The sequence below is a fragment of the Malurus melanocephalus genome, unplaced genomic scaffold (genome assembly GCF_030028575.1).
Source record: "Malurus melanocephalus ecotype Western Australia unplaced genomic scaffold, MMel_1.1 scaffold_34, whole genome shotgun sequence".
Classification (NCBI taxonomy): Eukaryota; Metazoa; Chordata; class Aves; order Passeriformes; family Maluridae; genus Malurus; species Malurus melanocephalus.
The window spans coordinates 3373100-3399935 of record NW_026623266.1 but is presented as its reverse complement, the minus strand read 5'-3'; the positions used below and the strand labels follow the sequence as shown (position 1 = coordinate 3399935).

The following is a 26836-nucleotide window of genomic DNA, read 5'->3' as shown; positions in this document are numbered from 1 at the left end:
CAGCTCACATGGGCGAAACAGCCTGTCTTCAGGATGAGCCAGGCTCTTGGCTTTGGCTTTCATTGAGTKTCTAATCATGGTTTTCAATAAGAAGGGGCAGTTGCATCATGTCTAGTATTCCATGGGGAGCTTGAAAGTGCTCCTAAACTCCATGTCACCCTTCTATCTGCCCTGGGCCCTGTTTGATTTGATTATCCAAATCTACCAAAACTCTCAGCCACAGAGTGGATTCAGAAGCAATTTAAGAGATCATTACCTTTAATTTGTTTTTAATTCCTCTCTCTGGAGCCCAGAGAGCTGCTAGCACTTTCAGAGTGATTATGGGGGTTTGCTCCTGGTAAGTAAAACTCCTTGGAAGGAGGCAGAAATTTCTTTGCAGGATATGGGGGGCATTCCATGCTATAACTTCCTTGCAGCATCCCATTCAGGTTCTGCCTGAGCAAGAGAGTCTGGCAGCAGCCAACAGCCTACAAGTGAGCAGCTCAGGCTTTTCCCTACTTTAGTAGGACACTTGGGGCCTTTGAGTTTTTCTCTCCTTTGCATTAAGGGATCTGGTTGCTTTTGACCTCCTGTCACAGGCTTTTGCCACCTTCATCTCCAGTGTGTGGTAAGGCAACGTGCCTGTGACGTGTGGGAGGGAATCTGCTTGACTAAACCTTCCTCTTCTGGTCTTGACCTTGGGTTGCTTCCCTTTAATATTTGTCCATGTGCAGAGCAGGGAACTCTTTTCCTGCACTGAACCAACACCTTTATACTYCTAAAATGTGTCAGCAAGCAGCCTGCCCTCTGCCAAGAGTAACACCACCATCCCCAGACCCAAAGCTTGTCTGTTGAGTGAGACCATGGCAGGAGCACCCAGACCGGTCCCATCCCCATAAAAGGCTTCAATCAATCCCTACTCTGACACAGAACTATTCTGATCCCTGTAGATGGAGTCAGAGCACCCAGRAAATGCCATGAGCTGCATCCCCACAGGCAGTGGGGCAGCTCTCTCATCTCTCTCCTCTCACAGACCACTGCTCACCCAGCAAAATCTGCTGGACTCTCAATATCCAGCTCTGCAGTGCTGTTGGGTGGCTCCAGTAGAAGGGACAGAGCAGATGTCACTGACTGGGGGCTGGTGGAGTCGAAACGGAGGAAACACTGTCACAATACAAGAGCAGAAGCTGCAATAAATGAAGAAATGTGTGGCTTTCCTGATGAAATGCTGCTTTTCCTGGTTCCCTGTATCCCTTYGTCAGGTGCTAACAGGCAGATCCACCCTCTCTGCTCCACATTTGCACGTTTCAACTCCAAACCAACTTCTCAGAAAACCTTTCTGCTCTCCATAAAAGCTGCAGACGGTGACATCAGTTCATGTTCCCTGTGAGGTGATTATTTCTGAGTTAAAATATCAAATCCAGCACAATCTCCGGTGGATGCCCGGGCGTCAGGGCTGCCCGCTCCAGGAGGTGGCAGCCTCGCAYAGCGCAGGGCTCACATGCGCTCGCCTGATCCCACCCAGCCATTCGGAAAGGCCATAAAATATTTATCTGCAGATATATTTGGATCTGATTCCCCACCACCACCTCTTTGTATCTGAACGATCTCTTTCTACCCTTGCCGGCACAGCAGTTTTCCAGAAAAATGAGACTTTGCAATCTTGTCTGCATTCTGACTTAAGCAGGGTTGTGGGTTTTTTTTTTGTGTTTTTTTTCCTTTTGGTTGTTGTAGCACAGTGGAAAAGAAAAATAAACAAAAATACAATAAAGGCTTCGAAGCTAATCTGAGGTACCTGGTACACAGAAATCATTAAAATCCAGCATGTTTTACAACAGAAAAGGTGAAGTGGATTTGCAGAGTGCATATTTTCCCCTTCCCCATACTCATATTAAAGCTTGCTCATAATATTGAATGAGTCTTTGGCCAGAGATGTGCCGAGCCTTGCCCCTGTTGATCAACAGGGATTAAAAAAAGACACCTGGGACTGCTCATGCCGAGGTAATGAAACAGGAATCCGAGGGCTCTGGAGAGCAATTTGGGAAGTTTCTTTTCTTATTGCTATGGCTGGGGCAGGCTTTCCCCCAAATTTAGTATTCTGTCCGGGAGAATATAAAATAATGAGACTCCTGCTGCTTCCTAGGGGAGAYCCTTGAATTGCCTTGGAGATATCACTGTCAGCCTGAGTTTTTTTCCTGCCAAAAGCCAACCTGAAAAAAGGAGCAAAGAAAGCGGGGGAACATGTGCCTGTTTTGATGCTTTCTGGTGGTCAAAAATTACTTTTATCACTTGGATTTTTGTTGTTTTGGGGTTTTTTNGTGGGTGTGAGTTGTTTGTTGATTCATTTTATGTAAGAAATGCCAAGGTTAGAGAGTTCACTATTGAAAATGTTTCTCTTTGGAAAATGAGAGAAACAGGGTATTGGTCACASTGTGCTCTCAAGGTCTCTGCAATCGATGGGGAAGGGATGCTATGAGGCTGAAAAAACACAGGGTGTTTCACTGCTGTCCATTGAAAGGGTCAAAAGCTGTCACAGTAAAAAAAAAGAGAGAGCAGCTGCAAGAGCAGTCAGGGGAGGAGAATCTGGCTGTGAGATGTGGGGTTTGCAGCAGGCTGCCTTTAGGGCATGAGGAATGCAAATGCCAAGGAGTTCCACCAGTGTATTCCTTGCAAGGCAGGAGGAGGAAAACCAGAGTGCCCCATGCAGAGGGCTGGAAAAAGCTGCTAAGAAAGAAAGAAAGGCAGTCGATTAGGAGAGATCCATTGCCATTTTAGCTTGCTTTTAGCAGCTCTAAAGCTGCCCTGATGCTGAACAGGGACCTGGTGTGTCTCTGATGTTGCCCCTAGGCTCTCACTGCCAGCTGCAATCACCAGTGGTCCCCCAGGAAAGCCATTATTCCACACATTTATGGCACGTTGGGGGCTGCTTTGCAGAGGAGAGCTCTGGCTGCCTGCAGCTGGGCATGCAGACAAGGTGGGAAGGGCAGATGTGCAACTACAGTGGCTTTTTTATGGGGCCCTGTGTGCAAATTACACCTGCCACACAGCCACCCCAACTCTGAGGAATAAATGTGAGATGTTTTGTAACAACCTCTGTTAGCCAGTTAAAGGAAATGGGGAGCTGAGCGAATCATAGAATGGTTTGGGCTGGAAAAGATTTTAAAAGGTCAACTGCCCCAACAACCCTTCAGTGAGCARGGACACCTTTCACTAGATCAGCTTGCTCAAAGCCCTGTCCAGCCTAGTGTTKAACACTTCCAGGGATGKGGCATCCACCACATCTCTTGGTGACCTGTGCCAATGTTTTATCATCCTCATCATAGAAAATTTCTTCCTTAAAATAATGGTTTCACTTCCTKCATAATTTGCTTCCAATAATTTGAGTGGTGGTGCCTGGACATTGCTCATGTTTCACTTTGGATGGATATGAAGGTTCAGGCACTTGGAGCTGCAGCTGCAGGGAGTGCTTCCCAAATCGGCTGCATTTGGTAAGCTGGTCCCTGGGATTTGGGGTGGGAGAAAGYGTGCTGGGGACACTGGCCAGCTGTGAGACACCAGAATTAAGCAGTGGCTTCAAAGCCGTTTAAGAGGTTGGATCACAGTAGGCACTGTGGATGACTCAACAAAGGATGAGGAAAGTTAAGAACAGAGTTTGCAAACAGTGCTGGGGATTCAGTRAAGGAAAATCCAAGGATAAATCCTCAGTGAGAGCTGCTTCCCAGTCTCCATCCCTCTGGATACAGATGACCTAGCCCACTTTCATCCCATTGGGATATAAAACTGATTATGCACCTCGTGGAGTATGTGCCAGCCTTCTGCTGGGTATCCGCCTTTGTTAGGGCTGGTGCAGAGCCGGTATGACTGTCATCATCCTGGACCCTTTCTGAGTTGCTCTTTTGCTCACTGGAGCAAAAAATTGTCTCATATGAGGGGCTGAGCAGCTGGGGCCACCACCTGAAAATAAAAGTCCACAGGGATAAAGGAAARCTGGCGGAGCCCCTTTTCACACAAAGGAGAATAAACATATGGAATCAGTTAACATGTGAGGTGGCTGAAGCCGTGCTATAAATAAGTTCAGGAGGCATGTCGACAGGCTGCTGAGAAAAAAAACCCACTGTGGGGAGGAAGGGATTGAGGATATTAGGATGGGGGYGAAAGGACCCAAAAAGGAAGCTTTTGGTAAAGGGAAAATAAGATGGAGAAGCAGTCTAGTCTCTTCTTTTTCCAGTTGTGCTGKGAGTCAGAGGGAAGCGCTGTTCCTGACCAACATGTCTGAACCAGCACTGATTGTTCTGTTCAGCTTAAGAAAGGGTTTGCCCATAAAACTGGAGAGTGCTGAAGAGAGTCAGCAGCATGGTGTAASAAATAGGGTGATGTGCCTCTGGAGCCCCTCTAAAGGGTGGATGTGTGGGTTTGGAGTCTTGTAGGGTCAGAAATATGGCTGGCAGCTGGGGATGTCTCCTGCTGGGAGGGGAGAGGGAGAGGGCATAGGGGGAAGGACCTTGGCTCTGCAGAGCACCAAAGAAAGGAGCGGCAGCAAGGTGCAAAATCCCTCTAAAGCCTCCCAAGCAAAGGAGCATGGAGAGATCATGCTGGGATGAGTGAGAGGAGAGAGAGGAGAGAGAGGAGAGAGAGGAGCTGCGGTGCTGCAGTGCCTGGGGCTGGTGGAGACACCGAGCTCCAACACTTCTGTGAGAAAGATCAGAACTGCTCCACCTCAGCCCCCAATGGCATTAATTTCTTGATGTCATCAACAGACCTGGSCAGAAAGGAGTGGTGAATTCGAGTAAACTACCTGGGTGTAGCAGATGATTTTGSTTACCTTGGCCAAGCAGCTCTTTCGAAACTAAAGTATGACCCAAGTTTACTAAAGCCATCTATCTATCTCCAAGATTTTGTGTAATCCTTTATTTTTTTGTGGAGCAGACCTCTTTAATATCTCTGCACAGGAAGACCCCAGCACTTAAACAGGAAATGTGTCCTGAGCTTTGCAAAGGAAGATGTTTCTAAAATCCTCCCATGGACAAGCGTCCCCTGGCCAAACGGACTAAACATCCTTTGCTGTGATRCTTGCAGATCCAGCCAACCTGATTTTATCAGCTATAGCAGCCACTTTTTTTGGCTGCCATAGTGGGAAATGAGCTGGAAATCTCCAGAGTGAGAAGCCAAGGTTTGAGAAACTGGAATTTTAAGTGATGTTAATGGTGGGTTCCACTTCCAGGGAGTGCAACTGATGAGTTTTAGGGGATTTCTGATGCTTATCCTGACAACAAACTCCTGATATCTGCTCTGACTTATTGGAGCCTGGCATCATTCACAACAGAAAGGAGACTTTAGAGCCCCTGGRTTCCTTTCTTCGAAAATCAAACTCTTCTGCTACCTGAGTGAACATGAAAGGCATCTGTCTGTCTTGCAAAGGTGACAGAGCATGGGTTGGGACATCCCTCCCCACTTGGGCCATAACAGACCTTTCTGAGATTTCAGGCAGAAGTTGTGGGATACTATCGCAAATCCAACACCTACAATCTGAGCAGTGTGACCCAAAGGGTGAAAATTGCTGGTGAAAACTGAGGCATCAAAGGAACACTTATGGCAATCACAGAATTGTAGAATTGTTTAGGCTGGAAAAGACTCTATGATCAYYGAGTCCAACCATTAACCCAGCAAWGTCAAGACCCTGTCCCTAAATGCCACCTTCACCTGTCTTTTGAATCCCTSCAGGGAYGGTGAGTCCACCACTGCCCTGGGCAGCCTGTTCCAGTGACTCTGGTGCTTGTGAATGCTGAAATGCCCAGGCGAGTATGTGTGGCTTATTTAAGTCACCATATTTTGTGACTTCCAAAATTCCAGTAAAACTGAAATGCAGGCATGTAAGTCCCTTTTGCAGGTCTGGGCCTTGGAGCAATGGTTTAAGTTCACAGTTTTCCCCATAAATGTAAAGAAAGTAACCTAATGTAATGTTAGCCTATAGACATCACAGCTCAGTGAAAGCATCATCAGATGGTTCCTCAGAGTTAATTCATCCATTCATTATTAATGTGTGCCTGGAATTTCAATTTACTCTCATTAAAATGTGATTGATGGTAAAGCTACAGCACATAACAGTCACACTGCACCAGCTCTTTCTTTGCACTCAGCAGAAAAACCCAAGAGATGCTTCATGAGCAAAATCGGACCTTTTGCTTTGCTTTCTGTGCAAAAGTTGGACTTTTCTGGTCTCTCTATGGTAACTGCTTTTCCTTTGCCTCTCTCAAAACCAAAATTACTGCTGTTTCATTGCCATGCTGTAAATCGACAAGAACAGAAAAAAATGAAGAGCAAACATAGGAAATGTCACTCCYGGGCTTGCAGCTTTAATGCAGGCACAGTAAAAAGGTGCTCAAGGTGGTGACAATTGGTGTCCCATGCCTGGAGCTGGCGATGGGGCCCCGTTAAACAGAGCAGTGCCACCATGCCAGAGCATCAGAGCAGTGTCACCGTGGCACACGGTCACTGCCACCCTCCTCCTCCTCCGAACGTGGGCGGTGATTTCCCGCGTAGCCTGGCCGGGCTCCAAGCTATGCTCTGAGCCAAACCCTGGCCTGCAGTCATACAGGAGTTAAGGCCTCATTAGTTTCTTATTCCCATGTCAGCAGGCTGTTAGCAGGCTCTGAAATGGCCAGMTGGTTTCTGGAGAAGAGCCAACCTGCAGCAGCACGGGCTCAGTCCCCCCAGCAGGCACTGCTGCTGCTGGAGAGATGTGYTTTGCATGTATCCCATGAAGCTGGTCCCAGTTCTTCTCTCCATGGATCCCTCCTATGTTAAATTGTGTAGTGGAGGGTCCCAGAATCTGCATACCAGACTSTGCTGTCGATCCAGGCTCCTTGGAAACTGTTTCTTCATCAGCTACTTTCCCTCTCTTCCCTGCTCTCCAGATTCCTGGGTGTCTTGATCCAGAATAAGCTTTTCTTGATTGCTTATCTCCCCAGAGAGCTGTCTGTGACCCTGTGTGTTGTGTTGGATGGYGCTCTCCTCTGTGAAGCAAACATCTGAAGAGTTGGCTACCCTTTCATCTCTTGAGCCAAATTTTCAATGCTAAGTCAGAGCCAGCAGGGTCTAACCTGGTCTTCAGATCTTCTTCTGCACAGCTCCAGCCTCAGCCTGCAAAGAGCCGCTCTTTTCATCTGGCACTAGGCACAAAATCCACTGGCAAGAGATTTTCTTCCCTTAGATGTGCATGGGGGAAGTACTGTTGCAAATCRTGCTTAAAATTCAATCTGGGCAGAAAAGCTTTGACCTGCCTTTMAAAGGCTGAGCAAAACATTTATGTGTGGCTGTGTAACCTCTCCCTGGAGAAGGGGGAAAGGAGAACTGCTGGTGTCCCACCATGATTGGGGTCTTTTTACCTATTCCCTCTTGATCTTGTTCATACCTTTTTTTTTTTTTTTTTTTTTTTTTTTTTTTTTTCCCTTTTTTTTTTTCCCTTTTATTTTTTTTTTTTTTTTTTTTTTCTTTCCCCATCCTTAGATCTCCCTGGTAATATGGTCCATATGTTTATTATCCTTCCAGGGAAAGTGATGCCAGCATTCACATTGCACACTTCTACATTGCCATGTTTTCCCAACGTGCAGAGGTTTGTTAGGAGGAATTTCAAGCTTTTCCATAATTTCCAGAGTTGGCAATTAGATCACTGCCTCCTCTCTGCCTCTTGCAGTGAAAATAAACTCCCATTTCCTTTACTKCYCCTCATCCCAATACCYAGGAATTTCTGAAAGTTTTATGTCATTYTCCAAAGTTCTGTTCCTTCAGGTAACTGCAGAGTATTCAGGACAAGGTCATGGTGAAATTGCACATTCAGAAATGGAGGGGTGTTTTTCCAGGCTGACTGACCATTTATTGAATCAAGYCCCTCATTCAGGAAAAATTTCAGCTCAGGACAGCAAGCTTTTGCATAAATAGATTTTGCCATGTCCCACTTGCTTTTAAGGGATGGACTCTGCAATGGTATGAGCTTACAAGGGAGATTCTGGGTGTTTCAAGGCATTCAGTGCCACTTTTTGAAAAGCTATGAAAGCTTGACAGAGATTATATCAAACTTACCTCCAGGAAAATTAAAAAATACAGACAGTAGGAACTAACCAGTTAAACAGGAGGAGAGAATCCAGGGCATGTTYRTGRAGAAGTTTTGMAAATCCCAATTAAAAAAATCTCAGYAATATTTTGGTTTGTGAAACAGARACTTAATAGGAAGAAAATATCCCATGTACTGTGGAGGAAATATTTCTAACCAGAAACCTTGAGCAGAGGGGATCAAGTGAAGTGTTTCTTTCAGAGAAAGAAGAAATTACTGCTGAGAGCAAAGACATCAACAATCTGAGTAGCCCTATGGATTGCTGKTCATTCACGACAATAACTTTGAACAAAGAGAAATTTCACCACCAAGTGACCCGTTTTCCAGACCTGTGCTGTCAGGCAGGAAGCTCAATACAGATTTGAGTTGTTTGAGATCTGAAACTCGAGTCGTTCAGAAGACCTAATGGCYTTCCTGTCAGATTCTTTAAATGACGAAATTCAAATCTTCTTGCTATGGGCTGTGACTTCAGGTGTGCCTAAATTTCATTAACTTTTCTTCAGGCTTTTTATATGAGTTATCACAGTCTAAGATGAGAGCATTATCCCAATGCCTTCATTCTGAAGAACTGACACCTCTTTCTTTAGCAAAGGAAGAAGATGCAAAGTTGGGAAAATGATAAGCGATGTGGTCAAGGGACAATTTCTGTCCTGGTTCAGGAGGTGTTTGAGGGTTTTGTTGTGCCCCTTGTTTGTTTGMAAGTGGATAGCAAATGTACAGTTTCCTGTTTCCTTGTTGAGTGTAGAAGCTCTGAGATCAGGACAAAATTATTTCAGCTTCTTGATGTTTTCATTTATGTACGATAATGAACTTCCACTTCCACCATCATACAAATTAAAGCCACATGACCAAAAATCTGTGATGTATTTCCTTCTCCTCAAGTCACTGAACCAACCTTGTGTTGGGTGTAGCACAACACCAAAAACCAGCATGAAATTACACTGCCTGGTTTGCTATTTCAATAGCAATTAAAGTTGAGGGCTTTAGAAGGTCTTCCACTTTTCTCTCATGTCCATACTGTCCAACAGTTACATATCTGTACCATTTCCATGATTAGGAAGGTTCTGAGATAAAGCCAAACTCTTTGGGCAGTGAGATAATGAAGGATACTGTGTAGCATTTATTTTACACTGTACTTGAGCATTTATTTAAGTCATCAGGCCAAAGAAAATTTGTCTAACTTGAAGAAAACAGACAACAAACAGTTTTTGTGTTTCAGGTGGATTATAAAGCTGTTAAAARTATTTGCTGGCCTCAGAAAAATGGAGTTCTTTTGCATTGCAATGAGCCTTCAAGCCAAGCAGCAGAGGAAATGGGGAGATGTGGCTTGAGCTGTCACGAAGGAATCAGATTCAGTTTAAACCCCTAGATTAACCATTTATTGGAACTGGTTTCCCAGAGAGTGGGCTTTTCTCTGAATTAGACAAAGAGATATCTCCAAGCTTTCATCTTCACTTCCCGAAAGAGTCTGGAAAGATCCCATTTTCCAAAAGTACTGAGGGAAGCTCTAGATGCTTAGCCCTATACCTGATTTTATACTCTAGGAATGTTTTAAACTCCTCACAGATATTTTACATTCAAGGAGTGTGAGTTTTCTGTGCTACAGCTCTGGGTGAATATTGATTTTGTACCACGCTCCGCAGAGTTGCACATCTGCACTATGGAGAGGAAAAGCCCTGGATTAAAGCTGCTGTAAGAAAATTCAGTCATGCAACTCATGTGTATGTGGACTTGTATAGATTATGGRCATGCTTTGTCTCCTGGACTAAAGCCTTCTCCCTTGGCCTGAGGGCTGACAGAGGACACACAGTGTGAATGCTCTCACTGCCAGCTCRTTCTGCTGCTGTCTCACCACAGTTCATTCTGCCTTCACACACAAGACTGTTGGAGTGTAGGAAAAAGCACCTGGCAAGGGAAGGGAAATCTAACCCGACATGAAGACTTAGATGCTTCCTTGGAGCACACCAGCTCCAAGCAAGCTTTCCAAGGCTGCCCTCTAATTTTGGATCTTGGCCTGCAATGACACATCTCATTCCTGACAAGTGAGGCAGCTCTCCTTAGGTCTAGGTGTTAGTGGCACGAGACTGAATACATTGGAATTCTGTTTCCATTTGCCTGGAGATGTMGATGAAAATCTGAAACACCACCTGCTGACTGTCAAATCTAAGTGAAGTTGCTGGGGGTAGAAAAAAGTGGGGARAAGAAATGTACTGCTGCTTTTGCCCAGGTTTTATCTTTGATGCCTATCTATTTGGTAAAATCATCAGCTGTCTGGGCATCTGCCTGTTGCTTAGCAGCAGAACTGCTCTCCTGATGCTCTGGAGGACTTTATCTGGGAACATGGCAGAGGAAAGGATTGGTCTGTATTGCTCTCAAACAGCAGATTTCTTTTTTTTCTTTATCCATGAATTAGAACAGCAAGTAATTTACAGAGAAAATACCCTGTTCCTCAGTAATTCAGTTTAAGGATATATGGAAAGAGTCCGGAGGTCTTCTTTTGTACTTTATGTACTCTATGTACTTTAGAACTCTTATTAATACTCTAGTACTCATGAATTTTTGTTATTCACAAAATTTATCTGGGTCGTCTTGCTGCCAAAGCTATCATGGGTGAATGTTTGCTCATTGAGTAAGACATATGTGTCGTTCTGGTTTGTTGATAGCATCGTGAATCAATAGCTGTCAGTGGATGGCAGATAATTTGTGCTTTGCATTATGGCTTGGGAGAGGGAGGGGAGGCGTTCAGGAAATCGGATAACACAATAAATAAGAAGGCATGTGAGTGTTTGTTTTGTTCTGCATTGGCACCCAGCTAAGCCAGAGGAACAACTTCATGGCTTTTGGTGCACCCTGGGTGACTGGCCATGAGGATGGCACAGGAGAAACATTCCAAGGCACATGCTGGCTCCCAGTGTAGTGCTTGAATGCCACTCACACTATTGTCCCATTCCTGAGCACACAACAACCAACATGTGCACTTCACTAATTGTAAATTCCTTTCTGCCTCTGCACAGCCTAGGTCAGCCAAGCCCCATTTTGGAAAGCTTGCACACTTACACCCAGCACAGCTGGATCCAGAGGCGCAACAGCTGGAGGGGCTGATGTTTTAGCAGATGATGTACAATGAATGATTTGGAGAAGAAGTATGAGAGCATGGGGCTGGAGAGGGACAGAAAGTCAGCCCACACGAGTGGCCAGCTCCTTATGAACAGCACTGGAACTGTGTCCTGTGGGCTCTATTCTGCTCTACTGTCTCCTTTTGGAAAACCTCATCCAACTGCATCCAGTTGTCCAGTCCAGTGCAGCTGCTGTASTTTGTGCCTGCAAATTCCTGTTGGCAGATCCCAACATGAGAGATGCTTTCACTAAGGCCTGTTTCCAGGGCTGGACCTGCAGAGTGCACCTCTGCACTGAGTCACCTCTTACTCCTGCTGGAGCTAAASATTTTCTGGCCTGTGGTGTTCTCCTGCAGCTCAACTTCCTCTTATTGCAGTTCAGTGCCAGGAAAATTAGGAAATTCAGTGACAGAATCACAGCATCATTAAGGTTGAGAAAAAAATCCCTAAGGTCATTGAGTCCAATCATTAATCTAACAGTACCCTGTTGCACAGTTTTTAACCGGGGAAGTTGTCAGCCACCTTTACCTCGGGGACCAAAGGCTGCARAGAGCTCTGGCCCAGGCCCAGCCTCTCTTCTGCACTGCAGTCCTGTTGCAAGCAGCCAAAATCTGCCTGTTGGRTTCCCTGCTGTCTCCCATCCCTGTTTCCTATCTGCTCTCCTCATGTGATGTCCTTCCCTCAGATCCCACCACTAATCCAGTGCCAGCCCTGAGCTCCAGCTCACACCACTCTCATTGTACCTCCTCTTGCCATTCCTTAGAAGAGTCCCCAGCCTTCTTTCTTTCATCTGACTTTCTGAATGAGTGTCCCAATCTCATAATTTTTTTGGATCTGATGGCCAAAACACACCTTCATTTTGGCCCTGGTGCCACAGAGTAAATAAATGGGGGATGAATTTAGACCTGGAACACAGCAAACAGGGCGCACGGACATTGGCTTTCTTACCCAGTTACTCTGGGATGTGTTGGCAYCTGTTCAAGCAATTTCTTGCTCAACCTGGACATTCCTATCTACTTCTGTAACRTTAGTGGGTAATGTAATGCAGCACCGAGGATAAATTCAAGGCCCAAATGATTCCTGTGTTGTAAAGAGGTATTTTGAAATTCTGGCACGAGATCTGACTGATGGCGCCCGTTTGAGTCGAGTCTATTGCCGTACACCAAAGCTCACCTCTTCCAGCTGGCACGGCGCGATCTGGCTGCGTTTCGTCTGCTTTGCACCTCATCAGCAAGCCAGGATGATGCTGGAACCAATTTAGGTGGTGATGTGGTAGACAGTGCGTGAGGCAGAGCAGGATGTTGGGAGTGGCTCCGCATCTGTCTCCCATCACGGGGTCTGGCTGGGATTTTTCGTCTGGCTGTGGGAAGAGCAAATCCCAGCGAGCGYGGAGCACTTGCGTCCGCAGTGCACAGTTGTGCCTGGGATTGCAGCTGGCGAGGGAGCAGCCTTTAATAAGTAAGGCTATGGCATTAGTTTGGGTGTTGCAAGAGCTGGGCTCTTCTGCTGGCACTTGTGAGGTTTGGATCTGTTTTTTCAACCCAGCAGAGCCTTAAGCTCTTAAAATGCACAAAAACGATCTTGATGGGGTGTGGTGCAGCTTAGCACTTGGAAAGAAGTTTGAGGCTSGTTTATTGGTGAAAGGAGGCTTGGAAAATTCAAGCATTGTTCTAACCCTCATTCATAGAGTAGTTGAGGTTGGAAGGGACCTCCAGGAGTCACCCRCCCAACCCCTCAAATTCAAAGCAGGGTAATTAATGCTTTTCGTATGACTGGCTTATAGCACTTTCTTTACTGGTTGTGCAGGGTTAAGTGAATTTTGAAATTTTTAATACTGTTTCCTTGCAAAATTCCTTCCACTGCTTGTCTGGTCTGCATATCTTCTGAGTTAGAGAGAGCTGTTCGGGCTGAGTGGTGCCAATATGGGGAGTGGAGCCTTTCCTCTGCACACCCTCTGCTCCATGGACAAATGCCTGGAAAACAGTCTGATTCACAGCAGATTTCAATCTGTGGATCGTCAGAGGGACCCTCTGTTTATATCTGAGGGTTCTGGTGCATAAGGGAGATTGCACTGYCTGCACAGAAATGTTTGGGTTGTGTGAGGGCCAGTTCCTAAGCTGGAGCAGACGCCACCCATGTGGCTTTGCCACGAGACTCTGGGCTATCAGCAGCCCTTGGAGGAGCACACGGATGCTGAGCAGCTCTGCTGTCCCAAAAGGAGGAGGGAATACCATGAGGCAGAAGTCTGTTCACCACWACCACATCTCTAGCACCACTGAAAGCCTTAGCTCACAGCAGCTGAASAGTGCCCTTGGCTTGAGAGGGTCCTCTTGGACAGCCTGGGCTCAGAGGGTTGAAGCCTCCTCTTYAGAGCTGTGCTTCCTGGGTTTTGGAAACTTTCCTCCAAACCACAYCCCTCTGAGAAGCTCTCAGACATTCCTTCACCCCTGGTTTAAATAATAACACAACTTTTTTGGTAGTTATCTGTCTCCAGCCCAGCGCTTCATCAACAGGGCACAGAGCTTATGTCTGGCTCACGTGGGCAGGCATCCTTTTCCATTTTTTTGCAATGTATGAAAGGCTAACAGAAGAAAGCTGGTTGCTATCTGCGCCGCTGCTTAATCCTCAGTCTCCAATTCCCGCTATCAGCGCTATCAGTGAGACTTTTCTCTCTGTCACCATGTTGCAGAACAGCAGATAACATAATCCTAAATCCCAGGTACAATTTTGACCCTTCCGCCRTGCGGCTTTATTTTTGAAAGCAAAGTCTCTTGCATCAGATGAATCACAACTGGTAATATTCTCCTTCAGCCTATATTGCCTTTGCATCAAACCAAGCCCCATGTGCTTTCTGCTGTCTTATTTTCTGAAACTATTTTCAGTTTTCATTTGAAAWTGTCTTTTAATGTGGCCTTGCATGTAAGGCTTTCTGGGAAGAGGAATTAAAAAARTTCCATGATGCATCTTTCCCGCCTGAAAAGCTTTTGATTTATRGCTAAGAAGAATTATGCTTGCTGCCCATAAAGTAATTTTTCCAGCATGTTGGCTACAGACAGAATAAGATTACTTCCAAATCCAGATAGCTGTGGATTTATCAAGCCATCTAAAATCCACATGCACATGCACATATGTTTAAAAATWTCCAGTGGGGCGTTTTTTTCTGTTACATAGAACAAATTCAATCAATTTCATTAAGTTGCCTTGGTTTATTACCACTGGAGTTGAGACTGGGCTATGGTCCAGGGACTGCATCTGTGCAGGTATTATTACCATGATCACCTGCACTTGTCACAGGCCAGATTTTTTCTCGGTGTACTAATTACAACCATAACGTGTGCTTTAGTTGCAAACAATAATGYCTTATAGGAACACGCTTTCGTTCTTAACTGCATTACAGTAAGAGCACATGATTCATGATGGCATTTTTTGGAAAATCCCGAGTGGTTGGAGGTTAAGCTGCATGGGGAGTTGTGATGAGACAGCCTCCAAATTCCTGTGGGTGCTCATGAAATGCCTGTTCAGGGAAAGATGGAATGAACTTGGTGGGTTAATGCCCTGAGTAGCAAGGGTATGTGGAGGCCTCTTCCCAGGGAATGAGCAGCTAAACCACTCGATTTTCATGGAAGCATCAGTGACCCTGCCATTTCCAGCCACGCAGGCTGGCTTGGAATTCACAAGCAGTATCGGCTTTTACATGCATGTGGGTTAAAACCTTTTGCCCACGTCTTTATGGTGTGTTTAATTCTGCTCCAAGATTAGGAAACTACTATTTTTGTCCAAACATCAAGTTATCATGCCCACTTGACAGTGTGACAGCAGAGGCAGGAGCTGGAGGAAAATCCTGACGCATCACAGCCTGGGGATTAAGAATCTTGCAACCAGGCTGTCTCCTCTGAACCTCACTGATCCCAGGCTGCTGCTCCTTAAACGAGTCCATGCCACCTGTGCCTGTGCCTCTGGCACATTGGGGCTGCGAGGAACTCACAAATCCCCGCTACCATGGTTAATCCTGGAGGTGCCAATGGCACCCTCTTTGTTCCCTTGTCTATCCCCCTTGGTAGGAAGTGGTAGGAACATTTACCCTTCTTTATCAATAAACAGTTCTCAGATATAATATTGCCACATTTGCGCTTTATTTTTTGTCCAAGAAATCTTTTAAAAGAATCCTCCCTGACTCCCTCTTTTCAAGCGGGACGGAACACTGGAAGATCTTGCTGTCTTCTTCTCTTTGTAAAAAGAGTTTGTCACTAAATGCAAAATACATTATTATAAAACCTCTCACCTTCTGGTTTGGGTGTTTCAGGGTGGAATTAAAACATTCCACACACAACAGTGTCTCTTTGGGGCTTCATATTTAAATGTTTTGGGTTTTTTTTCCTAGTAACAAGAGAAGAATAGGCAGTGACAACTGATGGAAGAAGAATTTGAGCATCTGGAACAGGGTAAAATCTAAGAAAACAGTGAACTCTGGTAGATTTGCTCCCCACCCTGGAGTCTGAATAGTTTTTCCATCCCACAAAAACASTTATGGAAGGGAGATGCTTTTCTCCCTGTTTAACTGTAACAAAAAGCATGCTGTGAATCAAAGGTGCTTCCAAGAGCATCTGGAAATATTTCCCACCCCAAGCAGAGAGTGGTGATGCCTGCTGTGAATGCTTTGCAGTGTCTCAAAAAAAAAAAAAAAAAAAAAAAAAAAAGTAAAAGAAAGAGAACAATGTGGGTGAAAGGGAGCTCAGGACATTTTCAGGGGTGTGGGGGCAGCAGGTGGAAGAAACAAGGGCTGGATGTTGGTCAGCAGGTGGTACTCACGCCTCTCCCTATCCTCTCTGTAAGCACCTTCCTCACTGCTGAGGCCTCCTGGGCAGCCAGTTCTGCTTGCAGTGGGTTTTGAAGAGCTGGTAGATRTGGGCATCTAATGATGCCAGTTTTGCAGAGCGAGGCTGCCTTCAGGAGGTGCACAGCTTTGACTGCAGGCTCACCAGCGGGTCACCAATCCCTTCTGCCAGGGTGTGCCTAATTCCCCCCAGCTGCCAGCACTGCCTGGTGCTCTGCTCCTTTCCCCTGCTGCCCCTCGGACCAGGCTTGGCTGGGTCTCTTGCTCTGTCAGGGGCAGTGTCCAGCAATGAACACAGAGGGGCTTTTTATGACTTGTTGCAGAAAAATGCCTGAGATTTTCTGAGCCAAAGACCTGCAATTAAACGGATGCTGTTCGGCACAGGCTGTTCACTTGTGCTCATTTCCTAGTGGTAAACTCCCAGCAAAAGCCTTGGAGAGTGATATGTGGAGAATAGATAAAGACATAATGCAGCAGAAAAAAAAAATCAGAWTTTTTTCTCACGCATGTGCATCTGTCTGTTAAGATGTATTTACTATCAGTTTAATACAATTTTATATTTTCCAATGTATTTCAGATACATTGTATGATATAAAAATATGGACTCTCACGACAGTGTTATAAATGATTGGAAATTACCAGCTGGGAAATTTGTCCTCTGCAATACATTAACACAATGGAAGCATGTTGTATTAAAAAAAAAAAACCCACCTATATTTAAAAAATAAAATAATAAAAAAAAGAAATACTTGCCATAAACAATCTGTTTTCCAGGAATATTCTGGATGCAAAGTGGAGATTTATAAACCTTGCAGTGTTGTGCAGAGAAAATGGATGAAAACATGAGCCGCTGGTTGGCGTTAAACTGCAGTGGCATTCCTGCAGCTCTCTGCATCCAAGCCATGTGTACAGCATGGATCTCTTCCAGCCAGAGATCCAGCAGCGCTGCCTTCCTCCTTTCCAAAACTTGGGAGGACTGCACTTCCCTGGTGGGGTTTGCCTGGGTACGGGACAGATGTTTGCTAGTCAGCAATTGGCCTTGCTAAGCTTTGGACGTGATTCTGGACCTTTTCTTTTTCTCTTTCTCCCTCAGAGACAAGGAAATAAATTACTTTAATTCAGCTGAGGATGCAAAGAGCTGCTGTTCATCATGGAAGGAGTAGACGTTTGCATTTTTGTGAAGGTAACTAGATTTTTGAATAACATGTATTTCAATACAATAGCGCATCCGTGGGAATTCAATTCCTGTTTTTGTGCCAAATAACCAGACATCTGTCAATTGGCATAAAACTGGATGTCTTTGACTTAATAAGTAGCAGGCTGCTGTTGTTAGGACCTGCCACCCAGAGAAGCCGTGGCAAATGCTGTGCATGTGGCTATTGATGACTGTCGATCCGTGTGCCAATAGCAATAACGAGGCGAACCAAACTGGCTCGTGAAAAGATGAAAAGATCCCCAGACTTTCATCCCAGGTTTGGAAACAGGCGGGATCTACTGTTCTCACGTTAGCCAGCACACAGAGGGACGTGGAATGAGAGTGTAAAGGGCCAGAAGTGATGAAAAACATACTTCACGTTGCATTTCTGTGAAAAATCRCCTTCAGGAGCGTGGTGGTGGGAGAAATGGGCCCAATGACCTGATCAGTGAAGGCTCACGGGAGCAGCAGCCGGGGCTTGGCTGGGGCAGGGATATAAACCTGCTTGTTTTGGCCTGAACAGATCAGCACCGGTGAATTCCATTCACAAAAGGAGGAATACCTCATCTTTTAATGCAGTGGGCAGTCTGATGTAGGAGTCCTTCTCTTTTATGGCATCCTTGAACTATCTGTTTTTCCTCGTCTCTTAACCATCTGCTAGTCATTAATATCCCCTTGGAAAGCCAGAAATTTCTTTTCCCCCAAAGACACKTAACTTTCTATGCTTCCTTGACTCTTCACAGAGCCTCCAAGAAAATCTCACCCAGCTACTTGCTGAAAAACTGTTTTTAGGGAATAGATCTACGGCTGAAGAATATTTCAAGCTTTCCCTTCCATGCCGGCATCTTCTGAGGCCACGTTCCCAGTCTGTTCCCTTGGGTGGGATAAATGCACATGGCCAGGGAGGTGTTGGTGAGGGTGAGACTCATGGCAGCCAACGGCAGCCACCACCTGAGCTCAGCTGCACCTCTTTCATAGCCAGGGAAGAGGAGCAGGGAATTCTGGAGTGCGAAGCAGCTTCCCTAATTTAGCCATCTGTCTTAGGATGAGAAGGATCACAGCCCTATGGCTCTGATTGACTGTGATGGAAAAGTATCACAGTTAGTGGGATGGATGGCAATGCTTTGGAGCCTCATGGTGGACAGGATGGACACCTCCTTGGACAGCTTGTGTTGGAGGAAAAGCTTCTTCTACTACATAYGACAGGTCTGGAAAGGATCACTGACAGCTTTGGCTTCAAGTGTGCATGAAAATCTGTCTGTTCTCCTGCATGGCTGGTGGCACAGTGACCTCAAGGCTGGAACCAAATCCTCACGCAAAATAAAAACCTAAAAATGGGCAGAGACGTATTCATGGGACTGAGAGTGGATTCACTCAGTCCTTTCTGAATATACTAAAAATAAGCACAAACACTAATGGCTTCTTTAATGGTTAGAAAGACATTAATGTTAATGGACTTCTYGCTACCCACTCTCTGCCTAAAATGTGTTTGGTGTCATTGGCCAAAGTCAGACAGTGTCACCCAAGCTAATTCTGTCTGAGTGAGTTAATGAGCAACACGGGCACTCCTCGAGGGATTTCAGGTGGTGCAGCTGTAAAATATTTAGTGAGATAAGGACCAATGCTGTTTCAAAATAGTCYGAAGAAACACATCAAATCCAATTTTTGAAATGCTAGGCTGTGTCCTCTGCAGACCGGTCCACTTTCTGTCCCTGTTTGTTTTTTTTCAGAAATAGCCAGGGAGCAGGGTGGAAGCAGGGAGAAAGGAAAAAACCTGCTAAAGGCACATGTAGGACAATTAGATGCATCTGTATCTATATCATCTATATCTATATCTATATCTATATCTATATCTGCATTTTTTTTTCAGCTCCTCTTTTTTTTTTCCTGGACACAGAATTTTTTTCGTGCAATTTATAATCTTGCAGTATCACCTTTTCACGAAACTGGGAAGGGTGGAGGGAAGATGGGGAATGCATTTCTGGTAATATMCAGCTGCTCTTGTTAGATCACACGCTAATTCCCAATCTTTGTATTCCGAAGCCTTATTTACATTACATTATCATTTCATTTATGGGCCCCCAGGAGTTCTCAGTCACTTTGGGGAGCTCTCTAAATTTGCCTTTCATCACGTATTAATGAAGTGTTAATAGCTCACCCAAGCCATTTTTGAGCAAACACCATGTGATGTGTTTGTGTTGTGCAAACAGCCCRTGTGCTTTGCTAATACACGGCCGGTGGGGACGAGGCGTCTGCCACCTCYCTGATAATTCCTTCTTCCTCTGCTTGCACACACATCCCAGCCCTTTGGAGGCCAGCCTGGGCCTCTTCACACAAAACTGAACTCCTGAAGCTCTGTGCACCGTCTGGTGGCAGAGGACAGGAGAAGGAGGCAAAGTCCCTGAAAATTGKGTGGTTTCTGGAGGCTGGTCCAGGGCAGGAGATCTGCTGGATGTTTCATRTCCAGCAGCAGCTGGTTTGCTCCAGGGAGAGCACGGGAGAGGCACGGGGGTTCAATCACCTGATGCTGCCCAGATTGGTAGGACAGGAGGTCTGGGCCCGTGCCACGCTCCACAGTGCACTCAGGGATTTGGGGRTTTTGACTTGCCTGTTGCTGCCTGTCCTTTAGCAGCTCTTTCTGTCAGTGTTTGTTTGCCTTTGGTTATTGATTTCTGGCGAGGTCTTCCATCCAAATTTATTTTTTTATTGACTCTGGTGAATGAATGAGCTGGGCAAAAAACTGAAAAATTACAATCATAAGCAGCTTAATTTTTTTTACGGTTTTTCCAAAACCAGCAGGTTTCAAATGCAGAGTGAGAAATCCAGCCTTTTTTTTTTTTTTTTTTTTTTTTTTTTTTTTTTTTTTTTTTTTTTTTTTTTTTTTTTTTTTGTTTTTTTTTTTTTTTTTTTTTTTGTCAATCCCCACTATGAGGGAGTGTTTAATCAATTCTTTTTCTTAGGTAATCAGGAACCATACATTTTCCATATTCCCCTCTGTGTTGCCTCTTGTGCAGTTTTTTACCTTCTCTTTTTATGTCTTCAACTGCTGCTGGTCACTTCCTGCCCTGACCTGGCAATGCTCAGATTGCTGCTCCTGAAATACAGARAGGAATAAAATCTGATACTCTGGGAGGTGTTTTCCTGGGCATCACGCTAAGCCCTTGCAGGATCAGGCTGTTGCATTCATGCAAGGGATGGGAAAAGGCATGGTGATGTATTTTAAATATACTTTTAGGAAGAGCTTACTGACAGGCTCTTAATAAATGCTAAATAAATGCATTTTTCAGACATCATTGCCTTTTCAGAGAGGGGATGATAAGCCTTCTGAAGAAGGTTTTAATGTCCCTAAGCAGCCCTTCCTGAGGTGTTCCCAACACCCACTGGCTGCTGAGGCAGCAGGACAGGGCAGCAGGGAGCTGTGGTGGGGACAGTGGGGACTCTGGTTGTGTGTAATGGACCCGGATCTCTTGGAAGGGAAACATCRCCTTCTGCAGGAGCGTTCCCATCACCCAGGGATGACATTTGCAGCCCCCTCCAAAGGACAGGAAGGTGCTCCTTGCAGCCTTTGCAGCCTGGACCACGCTGTGTTGCAAGATCCATCAAAAAGCCCAGCTTCAGGGACGGTGTAGTCACATATTTTGGGGTTCTGAGGCAGTGAGGTGTCCTTGGMTTCAGCTCAGAGAGRGATTGTTTTGTCTAAAGATGGGAGAACAGTMRTTTTTAGTGCTATAATAGAGAAGTATAAGAATACGGATGAATGAAAATATAGGAACTAAAAATCCTAAAGCATCAGTAGCTTTTAAACATATTCAAGAAGCACTGTGCCTCCTTTTTGTTAATGCACCTCCCATTAATTCTCTAGGATGTGCGATAGGTTGGGGCCCTCTTACCGCTGACCTTTTAATAACAATAAAATCATTCAGTGGTGCACTTTATTTTGATTTATCATTGCACAACACAAAGGGATTATATATCAAAGGAGGCACTAAAATGATAAGACTAATAAGAAGAGACCAGAGGAAGATGGGGAATAACTGGAAGAAGTTTCATTGGTATTTTCAGTCAAAAGAGATAGGAAACTATGGTTTATCTTGAATGGCCTTGGGAATGATTTTTTTTTCTCCTTTCCAACAGCTGAAAAAGCAGAGATCATGTCAAAATAAACTGATATTAAAAAAACCCCAAACATACAGGGTATGTAGAATTTATCTCTGAGAATTGGAGTACTGGACATTTTCTGCAGCTTCATCTATGTTATTTTTTGGATTTAAATTATTTTCAAAAAAGGAAGACTAACTCAGAGCCTTCATATATATATATGTATTTTTTTATTATCAGGACAGTTTGATCCATTGACATAGCAAATATCTCAAGTTAGGCTGACAAACATCTCAAGATTTTCTTTTAAGACGAAATTGTTAAAAGGGAAATGATTGCTCTAAATCTCCTATTTTACCCCCTTTACAAACACTGAGAATCAAGGTTGTGGGATGTTTTTATGTCCCTGCAAGTGATTTGTACAGAATACATTTCTGGAGAGGGGTTCCCAGCTGAAGTGGGGCAATTCCTGTTGTTATTGCAGCTGTGGCTGGATTCTGCAGAGGGGTAAATCAGATTTCCAGAGCTGAGCTGGCCCCARAGGTGGCAGTGCACTCTGCCAGCMTCCTTGTGCAGGTGAGAGGCTGAAGCTGTCAGGTAACAGCCATGGGGTCTGGAGCAAGAACACGTTTGTTAGAATGACATGTAGGACATCCAAAAAGCTTTGTGAGTTTGCATTACGTTTGAACAAATTCAGTGAGACTTTCCAGGAAAACCTAGGGAATATCAACACATAACCTTTTTTTCCTTTATGGATTTTTGAAAGTGAAATATRTTTTCACATATTTAATTGATATTTAAAGGAATCCTCATTCTACGACAGTTTTTTCCTTATGGAGATGATTGACTTGTGGTAAAAGAATAAAAAATTTTAAAACRTGYCCAAATAATTCTGTACAGAGCTAAAGGTTTTGTGTGAGCTTTTTACCATTGTTTGGCCAAAAAGTGGCCCAAACATCCCCTTACTGGGCTATCTGACCTCCTTTCTCCTCTGKTTTTTTTTCAGAAGAGCAGTAACTGCCCAGAAAGGACTGAAAACAGGAGACTAAAATTCAGCTCATCAGCGCAGACACGGGAGGCCCCCTAGTCCAGCCTCCTTCTWCTCCTGCAAGCCTTAGAAATTACCAACCATTAACATTTCATCAGGTCAGGGATTTGGATGGCASCTCGCTCTGGAGCTGTCTGAAAGCAATGCAGTTTTCTAGGGGTGTTTGAGGTGCAGCTGCTGCGGTTAATTCAAGTGCTGGTTGTGACTCCAGGGCCATATAGCCTGACCAGTTCCCGAATGTCACAGCTGGACTCCAGCCCACTGTGTGCCCAGAGGGGCGTAAATCCACTGCAGACTGTGAAGAGGAGAAAAACAAGCAGGAATGAAGTCTGAGAACRCAAGGAAGGAGGTCTTGTAAGGAAAGAAAAGAAATAAATAATTCTAAATGTGGGGTTGGCATGCTGTTTTGTGGGCTCCTGTCTTTGAGAAATCCACRGGCMGGTGTAAAATGAGAGTTAGTGGGGYACTGGAAGGTCACAGACACTGGGATGAGGGGAAGGAGGAAGGCAGCAGCCAGAGCTGGAGGAAAGAAAAAGGAAGCAGCGAGATACAGTGTCTGAGCAAGTACGAGCGGGGCTCTGATGCTCAGTGCAGTCCCAGCTGAAATGGGTACTTCAGCCCATTCCTGAGTGAGGACCTTGATGAAAGTGGCTTTGCAATTTCGTCCTGTTGGCTGGTTTACAGCTGAGTTCCTCACAGTGTGTGTCCTGCTAGGATGCTAGGGAACATTTAATTTCTTATTCCAGGAGTGCAAAATGAAAGATGACGATGAAAAACCTGAGTTCAAAAGGTTGGGCTGGATTATCCCCATCAAGTTCAGCTGACTTCATTTTATTGTAGAGCCAGTTCATCCCCTTTCCTGAGGATGTTGGTCCCGTGGACAGGGTTGTGGGAAGGCACAAYCAGTCACCAGCCCACTTAAGACCTCAATCACTTTGCTCCCTACTGGTTGTACAGGAATGTGTGGCAGTGGGTTTTTCTTTACATGTTTGAGTTAGAAAACGAAATTTAGGAAGAAGAATTTGGCCCCCTCTAAGCCGTTTCATGTTTCAAAGTGTAAAAATAGGACTGCTTTTTATGTCTTCCCATGGGTTTTCATAGATGTCTCTGCCTTTCCCTRCTTGATCACAGGAAATATTGAAAACATCCTTGGACCCAGATCACTCTCTTGCACAGGTTCAAGGCCAGAGCTTGTGCCAGCACAGATGGCGTTGTTAGAATTGTGAGGGGAATATAGGAGAAAGAAAAAAAAAAAAAAAGGACAAGTAGAAAAGTGCATTTCAAGAGTCGTCAGCACTCCAACTTTGAAGTGTCAGGGCATGTTTGCTGCAGTCATTTCTCAAGGTCCCCACAGAATTGCTGAGAGGAAGAAAGCCGTGTTTAGAAAAGCTGCCAGATGACAAGACCTGGGGATGTAGGGCACRGAGCAATCACACGGTGCTTTGCTCGCTCAAAGTGCACCTGCAGGGAGGAGAGCAGGGGTGGGAGTGTGTCTCTGTGACAATGGGGGGGAAGAGCAGGAAGAGAGTGAAGAGTCTCTTAAATGCACATAAATACATGAAATTCCATCTCGAGGCTGCTCCTCTGGAAAAGGAACACTTGTTTCAGTATGGGCAGATATTGCTGTGGGAATGCACAGCTCTCTTTCAGTGTGGGCTGTGAGCAGCACACCTTGGCATGCCAGTGCACTGTGCAGTGTGAAACCCCGACCTTCCCAAAGCCATGGGCGTGCAGGAGACCCTCCTTGGTGCTGCCCTGTCCCTGGGGGTGGGTTTATCTGGTGTGACATCCAGAGGGAAGRGCCTGGAGGAGAGGCAGAGCAATGCCACGCACAGCGTCCTCTTGCCCCAGCTGTTTGCCCCAAAGCAGAGCTTAGCTAAGCAAGAACATACAGAAGAGACAAGAATGAACAAAAAAAGGGCTCTGGATCAAGTGCAGAACATGTCCAAAATGACAGACAGAACTCTCTGACCTCTTAGAGCTGCTGTTTCAGGCTCCTGGACCAAAGCCCAGGCATGCTGAGACCCACTGGCTAACATTCCACACACGTTCCACACAATGCTGGATTTTCCTTTGTGCTCCTCCATATCCATCCTGTTTCTAGGCCTTCCCTGCTTGCTGCTGCTGCCTGGCTGATGGCTTCTCTTTCTCAGCCACCACCAGAGCCTGGGGAGTATGGACAGCACTCCTGCAATAGCCCAAAACTGACAATGCTGCAAGGCAGTTCACCAAAAATTCCTCATCAAAAGGCTTGCCAGGCAATGGAAACAGCTGCCCAGAGAAGGGGTGGAGTCACCATCCCTGAAAGGATTCAAAAGGCCTGGAGGTGTGGCACTTAGGGACATGGTCTGGTGGTGGACTTGGCAGTGCTGGCTTGAAGGTTGGACTCTGTGATCTTACAGGGCTTTTCCAACTGAAAAGATTCTGTGATTCTGTGGTGAGGTGTGGTTGTATAAACTCCTGTAGGACACGAGTGTCTTCTGGATGGAAAATAACAGAATAGCAATGACTTTACAGATCCCTCTCATCTCTGCTCTTGAAGGCAGAAATCAAAGCCATCAAACAGTCCTGCTGGCTTGCAGCATCCCAGTGGTGTTGCTGGCTTTGCTGAACAAACTTGCTCTAATGATCTGCCCACTGACTTCTGCCTGACAAACCCCGGGCTAAAAAAATGTTTTCTGAGCTTTGGGTTTAAAAACTCTGCTCTGTGTCTTGCAAGAGAGACTTGGRGATGCTGAAGCAGACTGAGCAATGCAGCAGGTTGAAGTCCAGACTCAGAGCCRTGTCTTGCCTGCAGTTCTATTTAATTTAATTCAGAGAGTGGGAGATGAGCTGGTTTTAAGCCCCAGCATGCTGTGTTGTTAGCAGTAAAGATATGGTGCTTACCTTGTTCCTATATTCCTTCCCATCCTTCTCTGAGTAAATCCTGAATAGGATATGCTACCTGGGCTTAGGGAGGCTTGTGGTTTTGCAAACACTGTGCTGGAGGAGAAGGAGGTGTTGGAACTTGTGGTTTATGTAGTGGGTTGGTGATTGGAGCAGTTTTTTAGACAAACACAAGAAATGCTTTTAAAACATCCAACTCACAATAATTCATAAGGTTCCTGTGCCTGGACTGCYATTGTTTCAGCAGGCTGCATTCAAAGGAACTCCTTTGTCCTGGAAAATTCTCTGCAAATGAACACCACCTAAAAATAACTATTTCAAGCCAGGACTGTCAAGATTTGACAAAGGCCGAGCTCAGTTGTTTCAAAGAGATGCATTAATGATCAGATATTTTTTTAAACCAAATCACTCTTTGCAGAAGAGTCTCTGTCCCTGCTTTCAGCAGCTAAACCTTTCTCTATATTGAATCTACACCTTTGTGGAGGAGAGCCAAAGGCATGGGGAGCATTAGATTGCAGCCCTGGACTYTGCCCAGGCTGGAGGTGCAGCAGTGCCCCATCCATGCTATGCAGGGGAGGAGGAGAGGGTGCTGCAGCTGGGATTTACCTGCCTGTGCTGTCTGATCACTGCACGAGCACGGGCACCTCTCACAGCACACACCTGGAGCGGAGCTGAACAGTCCTGGAGGCACTGATATTCAGGGGAGTGTGTGATGTGCCAGCCAGACAGCCAGCGGCAGAATTTTGGCCCTGAGAGGGGTCACAAAGTTGGAGCACTTACTCCTGCAGGGATGACCCATCTGAAGGGTCACTTGTSTTCCACCTTTGTTCATTTCTCCTGGCCAAATATAATCAGCATTCTTAGGTTTTTATACTTTCCAGCTATATATGAGATGTGGCCCATGGCTGAGGCTTTAGTTGCTTCCTGTGGGAATGCAGGACAATTTTTTTCTGTGCTCCCACGTTAAAAGCAAGGAAAGTCTCCTTGTAGTGTTCTGAAAGATAAGCCAGAGTCCTCAGGCTATGGCCCCTATTAAAGCCATGATGTGATAAGCCTGCCCTGGCCTATRGGGCTGGCATGGCCGGGTGCCTCTCCCGAAAGCGCTTGATTTACAACCCATAATATTTTCATTAAAACGTTGTTCTTATCTGGCATGGCCAYGAGGCAGAGACCAACCTGGTGCACCAACAACTTAAAACATTGCTGTTTCCCTGGCTGCCCTCAGGGATTARTCCTTGATCCAGTGCATTTCAATATAATTATCAATGATTTAAGGCAGGGTCTTTCCCGATGATGAACCACAGGTGGCACAGGAGGTGATGGATGGTGGGTACCGGGGGTGGCAGGTCACCATCACAGGGTGATCTGAATTCCCTGGCAAAGCACAGCCCGGGAAAGGCAGGTGAGGAACAGSCTGATGCAAATTAACACCTCTGACCTGGAGAAAAGACTGCACACCACACCCACGGCAAAACAGAGGCTCAGGGGAGCACATCAAGGTYGCTGTGTGATTGTCTCAGTAACCACTTCCCAGGGCAAGGAAGAAGGAACCAGCACCTTCCTTGGAGAT

At 45.5% G+C, this 26836-nt stretch overlaps 1 long non-coding RNA gene across 1 annotated transcript in view; it reads left to right on the top strand.

Annotated features, from left to right (window-relative positions):
- LOC130572369 (uncharacterized) overlaps positions 1 to 22734 on the top strand; it is a 40408-nt gene extending 17674 nt beyond the window's left edge. Inside the window, exons 2-3 of the long non-coding RNA XR_008965212.1 lie at positions 17133 to 17222; positions 22339 to 22734. This is a non-coding gene — a long non-coding RNA (uncharacterized LOC130572369). The remainder of the gene's footprint in view (positions 1 to 17132; positions 17223 to 22338) is intronic.
- The last annotated feature ends 4102 nt before the right edge of the window (positions 22735 to 26836 follow it).